This window comes from Sipha flava, unplaced genomic scaffold (genome assembly GCF_003268045.1).
Source record: "Sipha flava isolate LNK unplaced genomic scaffold, YSA_version1 73_pilon_pilon, whole genome shotgun sequence".
In the NCBI taxonomy this organism is placed as follows: domain Eukaryota; kingdom Metazoa; phylum Arthropoda; class Insecta; order Hemiptera; family Aphididae; genus Sipha; species Sipha flava.
In genome coordinates this window covers 4,552,369-4,568,279 of record NW_020273613.1, presented here as the reverse complement: position 1 = coordinate 4,568,279, position 15,911 = coordinate 4,552,369, and the positions used below count along the sequence as shown (strand labels likewise).

General features: G+C 27.9%; 1 long non-coding RNA gene across 1 annotated transcript; it reads right to left on the bottom strand.

The window, feature by feature from the left end:
- On the bottom strand, positions 1-15,439 carry LOC112692340. Its single transcript, XR_003149406.1, has 3 exons — positions 15,254-15,439; positions 13,047-13,224; positions 1-278 (listed from the first exon to the last, which is right to left on the bottom strand). It is a non-coding gene; the product is annotated as an uncharacterized LOC112692340 (long non-coding RNA).
- Between the last annotated feature and the right edge of the window lie 472 nt (positions 15,440-15,911).

Genomic DNA, 15,911 nt, shown 5'->3' with positions numbered 1-15,911 from the left:
TGTACATTTTAATCTTTATTTAAAGTAATTAACATTCTATTTTTTTTCTATATTTGGTATAAATCGATAGATTTACTTACTTTCACTTAAATTTAACGAATAATAATATTAATCCGTTTTTGTTTGACTTATTCCGGTGAACAGAACTGATTTTCTCTTTTGTTCCATTTACAAAAACCAATATTTTAGTTCATTTAATTTGTGTCAGTGTAATAATAAGTATAGTGAATCATAGATATCCATTAAGAAGGTTTTAGTTATTATAGCATGGAATTCGGCTGCAACAAACGGAATTTTAAATAAAGCTATTTTAATTAATAAAAAATATGTACTTCTTGTAATAGATCACTTGCATAAGTTTGTAAAATTATATTATTTTGTTATACAGTTATTTGATTTGAAAAATGAATAAAAAATTTTCCAAAAAGAAATGAAGAAAATGTTCGAACATTTGAAAATAACGAATATACCTAGAATCTATAATATTTATAAATTAATATAATTATGATAGAATTATTTGTTTGCAAGCAAGCTTGTAGTGAGTGGACGAGAAGTGTATACTAAATACACAAGAAATGTATATTATTATATATATTATATTGTACTTTAATATCATGTATTAATATGTTCGTCTGTGTATTATTGGCACTAGGTAGATGGTTTTTATGATTTTGAATCGAGTTATCTATTATTATTCTCTTAATAATAGCCGCGTATTGCATATTACACACTAGTATACTTATGCACTTTGTGATTATGGTTTACCGATCGATTCCTGTAATCAATTATATTTCAAATATGATTATACCTAATAATGGTAGGATGCGATTGAAAATATTCGAGTGCAAAAATGCAAACTTTATTTTTTCACTTCCGTTTTGATAGAAATTACTTCATATTGTATTTGTAAACGTATTTTACTATAAAATAAAATATTGGAGACAACATCAAGATGTTAAATTATTATCCGACTGAATTTCCGTGATATTCGATACGTGGTAGTAGTGTTGAAATTTTAAATATTTAATCCGATGAAAATCTTTTAAAAGACCCTTTTTTCTTTTTTTTTTTAAAAATCTTTAAAAATATTTATATATTTTATTTACCGCCCAAAAACTCGGTGGCATTCTGTGAGTATCGTTATAAACATGTTTATTACCTACATTATGATTTAACATGATAAACATTCATTAACATATATCATATCATTAACATAATATATGATCATTCATTTGGTTTACAAATTCGTTTTAACTAGTGGAATGACACTAGATTATACGCGAAATGTGAAACATGATTTTTTAGATTTTGAAATATTTAGTCATTGTAACTTTATTAAAAGTGATGCGTCAAAGGAACATAATTTAAAGTGTCACACACCGAAATCCGGATTTAGAGTAAAATTCAGATATTCGATTTCAGATTTCAGAAATCCGGATTATTCCTATCACTGGTTTCTACTCGTCAGACGATTGCCGTTTCCTTATGTATAATCCTAATACAGTTCTAGTACTACGAATTTCGACTTGCCGTCCAACGCCCGAAAAATTGTATTGCACTTAGGTATCTATGTAGTATAAATCAGCGGTTCTCTAACTTAAGAGATGTGCCCCTCTAGGTAAGTATGATAAAATTCCAGAAGAGCGGAATGTTTTTTAAAAAAAAATAATGAAACATGAAAATGTTATTTATATTTAATCGACACATTATTAAATCACAATTAATTGGAACTAAGCAGTGCCAAACCTCTCATTAATTCCTATCTACTTAATAATAATAAAATTAAAGCTTAATATTAAGAAAGTGAATGTACTATAATCTGTTTTAATAATTTTAAATAATAATAATATTTTTTTCCTAAGAAATATATTCATTAAATATTCAAAATAACTTCATTGGTTTTAATATTATCAGATTCATTCAATAACTAACTATGAAGAAATGATTTGAATTGCTAAAATTTAGACCGAATCTGTAGAATTAATATCCAAGCAGGAAATCAGCTGCTCAAAAAAGTGGAATATTTTAAATACCTAAGCAGCTCAATTAACCAAGACGGCTGCATCATGGAAATGAGATACAGAATTACAGGAAAAGTTAATTTTTATTGATAAGAAAAAAATGTTATGCACCAATAGCATGAGTATTCGGGTGAGGAAACGCTTCATAAAATTGTGTGTATGGAATACGGAGTTATACAGCTGCAAAACCTAGGTACTAAATAAGGCACAACAACAAATCCTTGAAAGCTTTGAAATGTGGTGTTGAAGAAGAATCCTGCGGGTGAGTTGAATGGAACTAATGAAAGCATAATTAGTGAAATAAACGAACGCAAAGAATGAACTCCAAACCATTAAAGACGATGAAACATGATTGGTCACATATTGAGGCACCAAATCGAACTAGTTTATAGAATAATAAAAGGGAAAATTTAAAGTAAGAGAAGCCAAGGACATTTGAGAACTTCATTTGTCGATCTCTGATACTGGACTGTCAGGCTACATGGAACTAAAGAAGTTAGCTGGAACAGGAAGAGTGAAGAGCGAATGTCCGACTGCGAAACCAGCCATAGATTTAAATACAAGAAGATGATATATATATATATGTATATTAAGCATAATTAAATCTTATTATGGTTGAGAGGATGGCGTGACAGTATTAAATAAGATGAAAGGAGGCATCTACTTCAAAAGGTCAAAATCTTGGTATAAATTAACTTAAATTTTTAAAACGGTCGGGCGAGTAAAATTTTTAACAAGCATTCTTCTGCATAGCGCGTCGCACATCATTGAAATGGAAATCGCCGTCCATGCATTATAATCGGATGCAAAAACGAAATGTTGATGATCTGCTGGCACAGCACCTAGATACAGGTCTTGAAGTACCACCCGAAAAACGTGAAAACGTAAAAAATCGACTACGACGGCGGACAGACGGTCGTCCGTGATTTACGGCGTGTGAATCCGATCGCAGTGACGTAGTTACGAACCGGGTACGGTATCCCAACAAATCGTTTTCCTTGTCTACAGGAATATATTATGCATCGTATGACGTACTACTACTACTACTACTGTGCACTACGCGTACGATGATAATATGTGTGTATAACGTTCTCAATGAACATTACACGATGCAGTGACGTTTTAGGCGCGAGATAAATGCGAATTTAACGCGATGTATCTAAATGTTATTGATGCGTCGAGAAATCATGCGGACGTACACATTAATATTATAATATTTACATTACTTGTACGTGGGTTTATTTTTTTCCGTGGCGCGCAAGTAAAGTGTAAACACTAGCGCTTAACACACTTGTGTATGCCGTATATGTATTAGTATGTAACGGCTCGCCGTATTCAGTTATATTAATATTATTGTTGTTGTAGTGGAAAATATTTTTTTTTAATTTTTTTTTTTTATGTAATTTATACTAACGAGTACATCTTCGAAAAACGATTGTCCGAAAAACGCGTTTGCGTCAAACCGTGCGGTTGATTACGTCAAGATTCCTGTACAGCGGTACTTTACGTAGTTTACACACCAGTTGGGTTACCTGGCCCCGCCCGGGAGATATTTCGACGTTCTAGATCGGAGCGGAATGTACCGTTTCGATGTAAAAAATAATTTTAGATAGAACAACCGTTGTATTTATTTATATTAATTTTATTACAAGCGTTTTAATTATTCAAAATCAATTTATCAAACAAAAAAAAACATTACGTAAATTACAAAAAAGTAAAAAATCCACTCATCCAACCCAAGAATATTTTGACCCTTGAAAATATGATTTTTGAAAAGTCATCTTTAAGTGTGCACAATTAATATAGTATAACATAAATGTACATAAATGTATAAACATTCCCTGTGAGTTATCCAGTTAAATGTATTATATTTCATATACTTATAACTTTTCTTGTACTGCATGAAGATTTCTCCAATCATGATTCCTTTATGGACTAAACGGAATATTCAGTAATACCAAGAATCTCATTAGTATGGGTATAATTTACATGAATGAACTAATGATATAATAATAATAGTGCATTCCGATTCTTAGAAGCTAAAATAGTATCGACGTGCAATGGGGTGATGGAATCTACGATTAACAGTAAACTAATAACAATAATATTAACTTTATCGGCTTTCCATAGAAATTCTGATTTAAATATTAACAAAATGTTCAAATTGTTTACTTGTTCGAAATTCAGTTCACTAGTCTCGAAAACTGCCGTTCACTCGTGATGTTTAAGTCTTCAAAATTACCAACAGCTTGATGAATAGTTTTCTTCGTCCTCTCTTTTTTTTACCTTTTCATGATTGCAGCGTTGGTTATATAATTAGACCAACAATTTGAAAGTGTTATACCTTTTTATTATTTTCCAATAAATTTCAACAAATTCAAACATTTTCCAAGAAATCGAAGTAGAGTTCATCGGAATGTTTTATCACTTTGTGAGTACCAGCTTCACGTAACTTCGGAAATATAACGTTTAATTGGTAAAAATGACTATTGTTTTCTTATCTAATATTCATGTAAGCACAAAGCGTAAGTATACGTGATATAGCCGTACGGTCTGAACGTTTCGAGATCATTTTTGTGAAGTGCGTTGCTTATGTTGTATAAATAGTGCCTATGTTGACCAAGTCGTTTCAAAAACGCGTCGTCCTTGCGGTCAGCATTCGTAAGATACACCGACATCGTGGTCATTGACCACTAAGATAATATACCGCGATATCACGAAGGTTCTTTACGAGGAAACAACTTTACGTGGTGGATATTTTTTCTTTTATTACTTTAAATTTTAGGTCAACGGTCGTTTTGTCGTCTGCTATTTTCCGCACGCATGTATCAGAGGTGGAACCAAAGTTAGATAACTGTGAGCCAGTTTATTTCAAAACGCCACTTACTAGGGGCTGAAATTGGATAATAATTATATGCCTTGAAAAAAAACATAATATGATCATATAATATGTGTTTTTAAGTTTATATATAATCATTAGGGTTTCGATTTCAATGCGTTTGCATATTTTTATTGGAATGTCTTATAAGATACTTTCCAAGCTACAAACGTGTTTCAAATATTTCATATTGTAACCACAATTTTTTTTTTTTTTGAGGATTTTTATGCATTTTAACTTGATTTTATACTTTTTATAAACATTTTTATGTTTTCAATGTATTTTTTTAATTATTTAAGACATTTTTGATGTATTTCTCCTTTTATGATTAAAAAAATTTAAATGAATATTGTACTACGTAATGTAAATCAATTTCATTTTGAACTATATAACATCAAATAATCAACCAATTAATGTGATTTTGTGATTTTTTTTAAAAGGTAATATTTTTATATTTTAAGGAAATTTTATTATTTATATTTATATTACGCCGAACCCTATAGTCATCATTGAAAATATTAAAATTTATTTAATTGTGTGGAGAATTCCGATTTACATGGGGCCCGGCATAGAGGTACTTTACTGTACAATATAATGTAACCAGGGAGCAAAGGTGGCAACTGAGGCATTTAACCCAGTCTATTATTAACTAAACCTATAGTCGGTACACTTAAAAATATAAGAAGAGGTCAATGTTATCAACAAATATTAACTATGGGTTAGCTGACCTCTTGAACTTTCCTAGATCCGTGTCTGGTGTATATAGTGTTTTGTACCATTATAATCGGTTAAATTATTATCATTTTAATTTCACCAATTGCAGTGTGCAATTTACTTGTGTTTTCGATCAAGTTACTTCAATTTTTACCATCATCCGAACGTCAGAACTGTATCGCCACCATAGACTGTCGTTGATCACACCGGTCCTGTGGCGCGTACAAGTGGGACCAGTAATAAAATGGCGTCGGTTTTTACCGAATCGATAGACAGTGATTCATAGGCTTTTTAAGAACCGTAAGTATATTCATAAGTTACAACTCATTTTCAAGTAGGTACACACGTCACGTGATGCGTATATTATTTGAATACCGATCTATTCATGTGATTGTTTAACCCACCGTTAGTCATTTACCATTCCATCGAACAATGATTGATGGTTATGGTTAAGGTTTTGTTTTTAACACAGTCGAATGTTAGTCAAAATGTAAAAAAGAAAATAATAATAATAATAAAATATATATTTCTGATACGTCATGTAATTATGCATACCTACTAGACTCATTTGAAGGTAATCGAACTGTATATTAATTATTGTGTTATATGCTATTAAGTATGGAATTTAATGTATAACAATTATAATAATTGAATAATAACTGGATGCGGTTGTACTGTGTGGCTTTGCAGACCATCCGTTTTATAAAAATATTAATATTTGCTTACGAATTAAGTGAAAAATAGACTTTGGAAAAGGTACGCATGAAATTGCATATGGTAAATTAATATTAAATTATTTGTATAAAAGTAAAAACAATTTGGACTTTTCAAATTTTATATTATCTATCTGAATGATACGAACATTTTATTATTATTTAAAAATCTATTGATGACTAATAATTACAAAAAAAAAATAAAATAAATAAATATATTTTTTTATATTATATACATCAAAAATTTTTAATTTTTCAAACATTTGATAAATATAAAAATATCTAAATATATATTAAACATAAAATTTATTTCAATTTAAAATTAATTATTTTTTTTAAATGTTCAATAAACCTAATAAATTATTAATTAAATATAGAAATTGTAAAATTTTTTATAACCAGCAGTTTATATAAATATAATTAAAGTACGTATGAATAATAATTTAGACTGCCTAATTTAAAACTAAAATTTTCAAAACATTTTTAAAAATGATTGTAAAATTTAGAATTTTCATAGAATAGGACCTATCTACTTAATAGATATACATATTTATCAACATGCTATTTAGAGACTATTTTTTTCATAAGATTTTGAATTTTTTTGAAAAATTTATAGATATATGATATTTTCTAGTTATGTTAGTTTTTTTTCAAAAAATAACAATTTAAAAAAATAAATAAATTCTGTATCCATGATGTAAGCTTACTAAAGAATATTTTTATTTCTATATACATTATTTTATATTATATGAATTATTTTTTATAATTATTATTCATCAAAAATTTTGGAACCTAAGTAAGGTAGGTGTATAATCAAGACATAATTTCTAGCTAAAGTAAATATGCTACGATGCTTATAATGGTACTTGTTGATTTCGAATTCGGTGTACGTGATACTTTTATTTTGTATTTAATGTGAGCTCTTTTTCGTTGTCCAACACTAGTGGAACAAGATTTACATGTATAATTTAGTACTCTTGTTCTTGTATTATCGGTACACGCGCAAGTTCCATTTTCTGCAGTAAAAATATGAATGGCTGTGCTCTATAAATATTATAATTTTTAGCTGTGTTGCTTTTAACTCCCGAGTATTATGTACAGGTCTTTTGGTGCGATTTAGGTTGTAGTTTTTTCTATTCATTCTCATTTGAGGAAACAATAAAATACACCGAGTCCTTAATTTTTTTTTTTTTCAGCACGTGATTAATCATACATATACATATATTATATAAACATCAGTTTCCACTTTTTATCAATGGTGCTCTTTAAATTTTTTGCTTTATGCTAAACATAGTGAATGAATAATAAGATTATTTTGAATCCCGGTTATACGATTATGGTAAAAAATCAAACCTAGTTTTGTGTTTGCTATTACGCGTCATTGTATACGTATACGTAGCACATTGTCAATATTTTGTTAGATCTATTCCAAATATTTTAATTGAAATTCATCATGAGTTATATTTTATATTCATAATCATAAATTTAGGAACAGTATTTTCCATTTAAATTATATTTTTCTCAATGAAATACTTATTCGATTCGGTAATAATTTTTTTTTGATAATGAACGGCAAAATGGGATGATTCACAGCGGATAAACTAAACCAATAACATAAATCGATATAACATACATTTTATTTTATAGTTATGTTATGGGTGTATTGCGTAAACTAACATAAATGATAACGATAATGATTTGAATAATCATGTAACTGTAACTAATCAATTATTATTTTCTCAATTTTTTTTTTTTTTAATTTAAATTTGAACTGCTTATTATAATTATATAGAATTACTAATGAATATTATATGAGAAATTATAATACAAACTCGTAATAATATGCAAATCCGACATTTTACAAAATTGATTAGATTTGATAATTAAAACTATATGACATGGGTTTCCTCCGGAACTATGTTTTAATCTTTATGAATATATTTAAAGAATTAGGCAAAATTACGATAAATGGTCGTTTTTATTAAATTATTACTTGACTTAGTAAATAATACATTTCATAATTAAAATATTTTATTAATACCAATACTTATCTTAAATCCTAGGAATAAGTAGCATTTTAATTTTAAGATTAATTACACTGAACTATCAGGTGTTAAGATAGTTTATATTTTAGGTATTATACTATAATCATATTCAAATCATAAAATCATCACAAAAATGTTAAATTCTTGGCAAATGTATTGTTACATTGGAACTTTTATGCAGATCATCAAATATAATTAACAACAACGATAACATGATAGAAATAAATATAATTTATACTTATGGAATTTCAAAAATATGTAATAAAAATATACAACACAATAATTATTAATTATTTTAGTAAATATTATAATTATTCTATAAATATTTAAAAAATTAAATATATGTATAATTTTATTATATAATATTGTAAGGGAAGAATATTAATTTAGCCTATTCAACTGTAATAATTATCCAAGATTTGCGGTAAAATAAATACAGTAGAAGTTGTTTATTAGGAACACGGAAAAATCATACAATCGCATTATTTAAACAAAAAACAAAAACCTGTCCATAAAATGCGTTAATATAATTTTAAGTTATTATACTAAATATGTATCAATTTCATTTAAATTCACTAAAAAACTTTATTATACAACTACTCAAAGTAAGTGGGTTGAAGGGGTGGGGGAGGTTCAAGGGCGCCAATACTTCTAGCGCCGGCATTGCGTTGAACCATTGCGTTACGCTATCGATATTGAATATTGTTTGTGATTTGATGTAATGTACACGTGAACTTTTTTAGGCATTGATACATAATAGATACTGCACTGAGACGTTAATGTATTAAAATTATTATAATTATTGTTATTATTAATGAAATTGCATACATTGTAAAATTAACATTTTTAAACACAAAACGCACCAAAAGGACATCTTTGATTACACATGTAAATTAATCTATTTACAGACATATCTAAGTCCGTGTGTAAGTATGATAACCATAACTACCATAAAAATAAAAATACAGAAGAAGTCACTAATTAGAAACACAGATAATCGATACAATCACTTTATTGAAAAAAAAAATGTATAATGATGGATCGGCCGTATATTAAAACATTGTAAATCAATGGGATTATTCAAACAATACATCGATTATTTGAAACAATTAGGACCAAGTTTGTCGATAAATTCCGGTTATTTGGCAATAACCAATGTATTGTAATAAAAATATACTTTATCTTATGTCATTACTATCGAAACCAGTCGAACTCTCGGAATAAGTGTACAAAGATTGAATCGATCTGGTTTCAAACCTCGGTTTTACAGAAGTTCCAATAATAGAAGAGATCTGTAATGCGGTTTTGAATCCTTGACAATGACGATGAAGAAGAAAACAGCAAGACTACATGAAGTAAAGAAATCGTTGAAGCTCTAAGTGTCTTCAGGAAAGTAGTCCTGTACCGTACGGATTAAAAAGACTGGCCAACGTTATTCTTACGAAACCATAATTATCAAGTTACTTAATGCAAAACAACAGACAACGATAAACACATATTTTACTTAGCATATTTTGATAGCACTGCCACATATCTTACGAAGTACAGTTGTTTGCCATATCTTGCGCAAGTATTAGACAAAGGTGACCAACTTATATTAATTATAATAATAAAAATGAAATAATACACCAATATAATAGGCGCTAGACATAGAGTCCCAGGACAAAATTATAATACTAGTAAACAATGATAATAATAAGTTTAGAATAAATTACAACAGGGTGCCCAATATATATATATATATATATATACGATGTATATATATAAAAAGGATTGAAAAAAATTTAAATTAATAAATAATATCACAACGAGTATATAAACAATTACAGCATTGAAAAATTATAGATATAATTGATAAAAATAATTAAATCAATATGGTCCACGTGTAATTGATGTCACCTTTATCATATCGACTTCAACACGTGGATCGAGATTATAGTTTCACCTCATAACCGAATGACAATATTGCTCACTGGAAAAGATGATTGAGTTACACGGAATACAGGAATCCGCGAGTGAACCAAATGATGACGACGAAGACGCACAGTACCACGAGGTCGGGAAGTATAAGCAGTTAAAGTTCTTTTAGCCAATAATGTACTTTATTGATCCAGTTCGAACATATACATTTTTATTTTCACCATAGATCCTTTTTTCAAACTAAATATTTTTATTATTATAAATACAAGCAATGGCATAATAGAAACATTAGGTTAATTGACACACATTTCACGTTGGTTCAAAAGTGTTCCTAATAAGCGGTTTCTACTATTTTAATTATACGAGTATTTATTATTTAAGTTTTACAGAATAATGAAAAAATGACTAAAAAACGGACAACAGAACGTTTAAAAAATATAACTAAAATGAATAGAGAAGAAGAAATATTATTGACATGTTTAAGAATAGGACACATCAACTACACATGGGGTTACCTATAGCATACTTATACCTAAAAAAAATTAAAATGTCAACCATTGGCCACGTTATCGAGGTTTAGTTTTAATAATAAAAAATAAATAATAATATTATTATTTTCGATACAATATAATATTTAATATTATACCTTATATGTATGGAAAGTTAATTAGCATATTGATGTTTTTTTTTTTTTAAACCAAAAAAGACCATGATTTAGAACAAGTAGGAAATGAATGTTTACCGTAGTTTTCAGTGTTACTTATTAGTAGGGCTCGGAAGTTGATAACCTTAAAACATTAGAAAATGACCTAAACAAAATATGCAAATATGACATAAAATGACAAAAAATGTCCTTAAATTATGAAATAAAAAAATTAAAAATATTTGTTTTATAAATTTATCAAAGCTTACAAATTACTCAAAAATCAAATTCATTGCATTGTATAATTAGAGCGTATTTCATGTATCAAAAGTAAATGAACGACGATTGTCTGTTTATAAATATTTATAAATGGAAAAACTTTTCTCCATATCCACTGAAGTGGTTGGGAGACGCAGACGAGCACTGCCCTGTTACTGCGAAAAACAGTAACTACAGAATTATCAAAAATGAGTTTTTGATATCATATTGTTAATAAGATTATTCTGAGTATAATTTTATTAAAGTTAAGTATTAAAATATCGACATCTAGTAGCTTAAAATGTAACTGAAAAAAATCCTAACAACAATATTTTCAAGAATCGTAATTTTCCTAGAGTAAAACGCAGTAATTAACAATTCCTACAATTAAAAAGCAGTATACGAGTATGCATTGTAGTTACTGCGTTTATCGTTAGGATTAAAATACTGCGTTTTCTTCTAGTAGTACAACAAAATTATTATTATCATTTGCCGCGCAACTGTTGTAACTTTTTTTTGTCTATTTAATTATTATTTTTTAATATATTTATTTTAATTGATTACTGTTGTAGTTACTGCATTTTTTACTAGTAGTGTTTTATGATATTAATAATATTGCATTATATAATTGAACCACTTAAAGATACAATGTGAGTAATGCTAAAGATAAACGCAGTAACTGTTATATTATGTGAAAATTGTCAAAATAATTTATTAATCACAAAACTAATAAGATTTTTGAATTTCTAGCATAAGTTTCTATCTATTTCAATCAAAAGGTGTACTTAAGGTTTTCAATTGAATAAAAAAATTATAAAAACACAAAAGTTCAATTTCTCGAAAATGTGAATTTTGTAGTTACTGTTTTTTGCAGTAGCAGGTCACTAACCGACGTTTTAATTTTCATAATTTCAAAAATATTACGAAAAAAATAATAAAATTTTGATATAATAGGTATTATTCACATGACACTGAGGCGACGAATGTAATCAGATACTAATCGAATATCAAGAAAAAATAATAAAATGTAGGTATAATAATATTCACTTCAATATGACAATTACAAATGTAATCGGCGAGATAAAATCAGACAAGTCTTAAGTCATCGGTGTATTGGTCGACCAAAACAATAAGAAGTGATTTGTACGAAATCAGTAAAATTGACTAAAAATAAGGGAAAATGACCTAAAAATGTCAAAAAATGAATTAAAAAGTAATTAACATAAAAAAATGTAAAAAAAAAAATGCAAAATAATAATAAGTTATTCGAATTAACATGCTAATGAAACACATTTGTTGCCAGTTGAACATCATCTAAAAAGTAAGATTCCTTCAGAGCTCTACTATTTATCATAATTTTTGGATTTAAAAAATTTGGAAAAGGTCAGATGTTTAAGTGTTCGAAATCAAGTGTTTGAATGCCGTACGTTCGAATGCCAAGTGTTCGAAAGTCATCTGTACGAATTTAAGCCTATGCGAGTGGATATATGTAAGAAAGGTCATATGTTTGAAAAAAAAAATAAATATGAACGAAATATTTAAAAAAAAAAAAGTTTGTCCTGAAATTGTATTTTGAAGTTCTAATGATTGTATAAAATCAAATGATTCTGGCTCAGAAAAGCTCTTTCCCTTTTCTTTCTCTTTTTATGATTTGTTTACATGCATTTTTGGTCACTTAAGATGAAACGACTGTGTTTTAGTTACCTATTTCATTCTGAAATATTCGATTAGGCAAATTTTTTGATGTTTGAACACAAGTTTTCATTATATTTATTAAAATTTTACATTCATGTTGAATTTGGTCCGTTGCATGTGAATGGCGTTTTATAAAAAAAATCGTGAATTTATGCTTACCGTCAAATATTGATCGTAAAGTTGCCTCACACCGTTTTGTACATTTCAACTAATATACCATATTTTCATCATGTTTTCGTAGTCGTTTCTTATCAAGCATATACTCATAGTTATCAACAGTTAACATGTCTTTTCCATGAATACTTTTAAATATGTTTATGACCAAAATACTGGGCATCTTGAGAAAAAAATTTAACACATTAATAGAATTAATAAATAAATAAATAAATAAATAAAAGTAGCAATTGTTTCATCGATTAAAGCATTTATTTTCTTTGATTTAATAAAATTCGTTATAGAGAATAAACTTTCACAAGCATATGAGGACGAAAAAAATGAATGTATAAGAAATATCATTTTTAAAATGCATTTCATTTGTTTTTTTTTTAATAAACTAAAATATTTATAAATTTTTTTTTTTTTTATGTAATATTTTTAATAATTTCAGTATTTTTGGGTGCCACTGCAATTCTTTCAACGTGCCACCTTAGCGCGCGTATCATAGGTTCGTCACCCCTGATGTATAGTTTACACAGTATATATACGTATATACTTATCATGTAATAAACTACTATGTATAATTCAGGGGCGTCAAATCCATACGCGTGTGATTTTGGGCACGTGAAAAACTAAAATATATATTCAATTCAATTTAATTTTCTATAGTAAATATTAAGGTTATGCAACGAAACGCTTTAGAAATAGTAGAACTGGAAATGTTGACAATTTTTTTTTAACTTATACATACGAGACGTTCATTTTAGAAACGAATTTTATCAAATTTGATCAAAGAAATCGATCAACCAATTTATGCATTGGTGTCTCATATATATTTTATTAAAAGTTATTAATTATTTACCGAATATAAATCAACTGGCATCAGAGTGTAAATCAACAAAAAAACATATCAAGCAAATTTAATAAATACTTCTAAAACAATGATGTTTTCTTAAATCAAATCTCAATTTTGTTAACTAACTATACTAAACGGTTAGAAAATGTTACCACTACTGTCATATTACACTGTATATTTACATTTAAGACTTGAAATCGAAAAAGAAAAATGGAAAATAACGATTTTAGTACCACTAAGCAGTAATTTTTTTTTTTTAATTGCCATTGGATATAGTAACGTTTTATGAATGTTACAAATATATATGATCGTGTGAATATACATCAAATACATTGTGTATAGAATTAAATGTACAAGTAAGTTTTAATTTCCTTTTTTTCCATACCATTAAATGTTTTAAACGTTTGTAACTATTAAAAACTATTAAACTCCACGGTATGTGCGTAATGCATGGCGGGTACATATTTCAAAATCGTAAAATGTTCATGAAAATTAAAAGAATAACGTTTTCAGAACTATGAGAAATGCCGATAAAAACCAATATGAAATTCCTCCGATATAAGCTGAACATATTTACAAATACCTCCAGAGTTTAATGTGTCTGATTAAAAACTGATTAAACGGTTTCTTCATTAGATTCGAGTAGGTACTGCAAAGTCAGATGTTTATCGCAAGAACAATTTAGTCTTTTATATTGTGTAACAAAATAATGACAATTGTTTCGTATCAATATATAATATTATTATGTGCACAGAAACACAAATACTGCAAACAGATGAATAAAAACCTATAGCATTTGCAACATTTGTTCGTGAATGTAATGTAGTTATACTTATGAAATGGAATAATTTTACATCACCAGAAATCATAAATTAATTGATTTGTAAATGAAACTGGTTACAAATTCTCTAAAAATTTCGTTCCAATGAATATTTATTTTTATTTTTCTATAATATTCTTGGGATAACAGTTGTTTCGACACTGAACATTCAAGTTATACTCGTATTATACACTACTACTACAGTTATTACAGTTCTAGGTCTATAGGTGGGAAATGTCTTATTATTATTATTTTTTTTATACCGTCATACCCATCTATCCTAATTAATGTTATATTTTTATAGTTCCAATTTGCTAGTAAATCGACTAAACGCGGATGACCTGAAGAGAACTACTTATTCTATGCACACCAAAAATATTTTGCGTTCACTCAAACGTTAGGTGCTCAAATTTCATTTTGATTATGTAATAACGCTACTTTTAGAGGTTCCATGGAATATCAATAAATAGTAAATAAAGCTGTTTTGTAGTTGATCATTTATTCCGTTTACGAGTTAAAAACAACCATACTTACCATAGTTTGGCTTGGCGGGAAGCGATGGTGATCGATATTACTTTACAATATTACTTTATAACAATTGCAACACTAACTGCTAAAAACTCTTAGTATGTTATTGCATCGCGGTGCACAATAAACACTGTAAAAATACTAAGTATGATTGGTTCACGGTTCGCCGTTTGTTTGCTACTCATTACGCACGGTACCGCGCTAATATCAAAATTAATGATTGTGTGCCCTCGAATTTTTATCAACAAAATACTTTCATAAAATAATTTTGCATACACGCGTTTTATTTACCTTATAAAAATCGTTTTCACGCGTACGAATAGCTGTTTTATTGATGTATTGCGGCACAAAGGTGTTTGAGATAACGAAAACTTGCTGGTTAGTGTTCGCGTTACCTTATTTTTACTATTGACGTCACCGTTGATATTGCAGTTCATCGGGGTTCGTTCGCGTATATATTATGATTTATAATATTTTTGATCATTTCATAAGCTTTGTTCGAGTTTGTAGTATTTTCTTCAATACGATTATTTAATTTAATTTTTTTTTTTCAAACAACGAGCGTTTTGATGTATAGTAATTTATAGTTATTACGCTTTACTTAAGTTTATCGTGCGCAGTAGTGCGTATGTATTAATTATTATTTGATACGCAATATATTTTG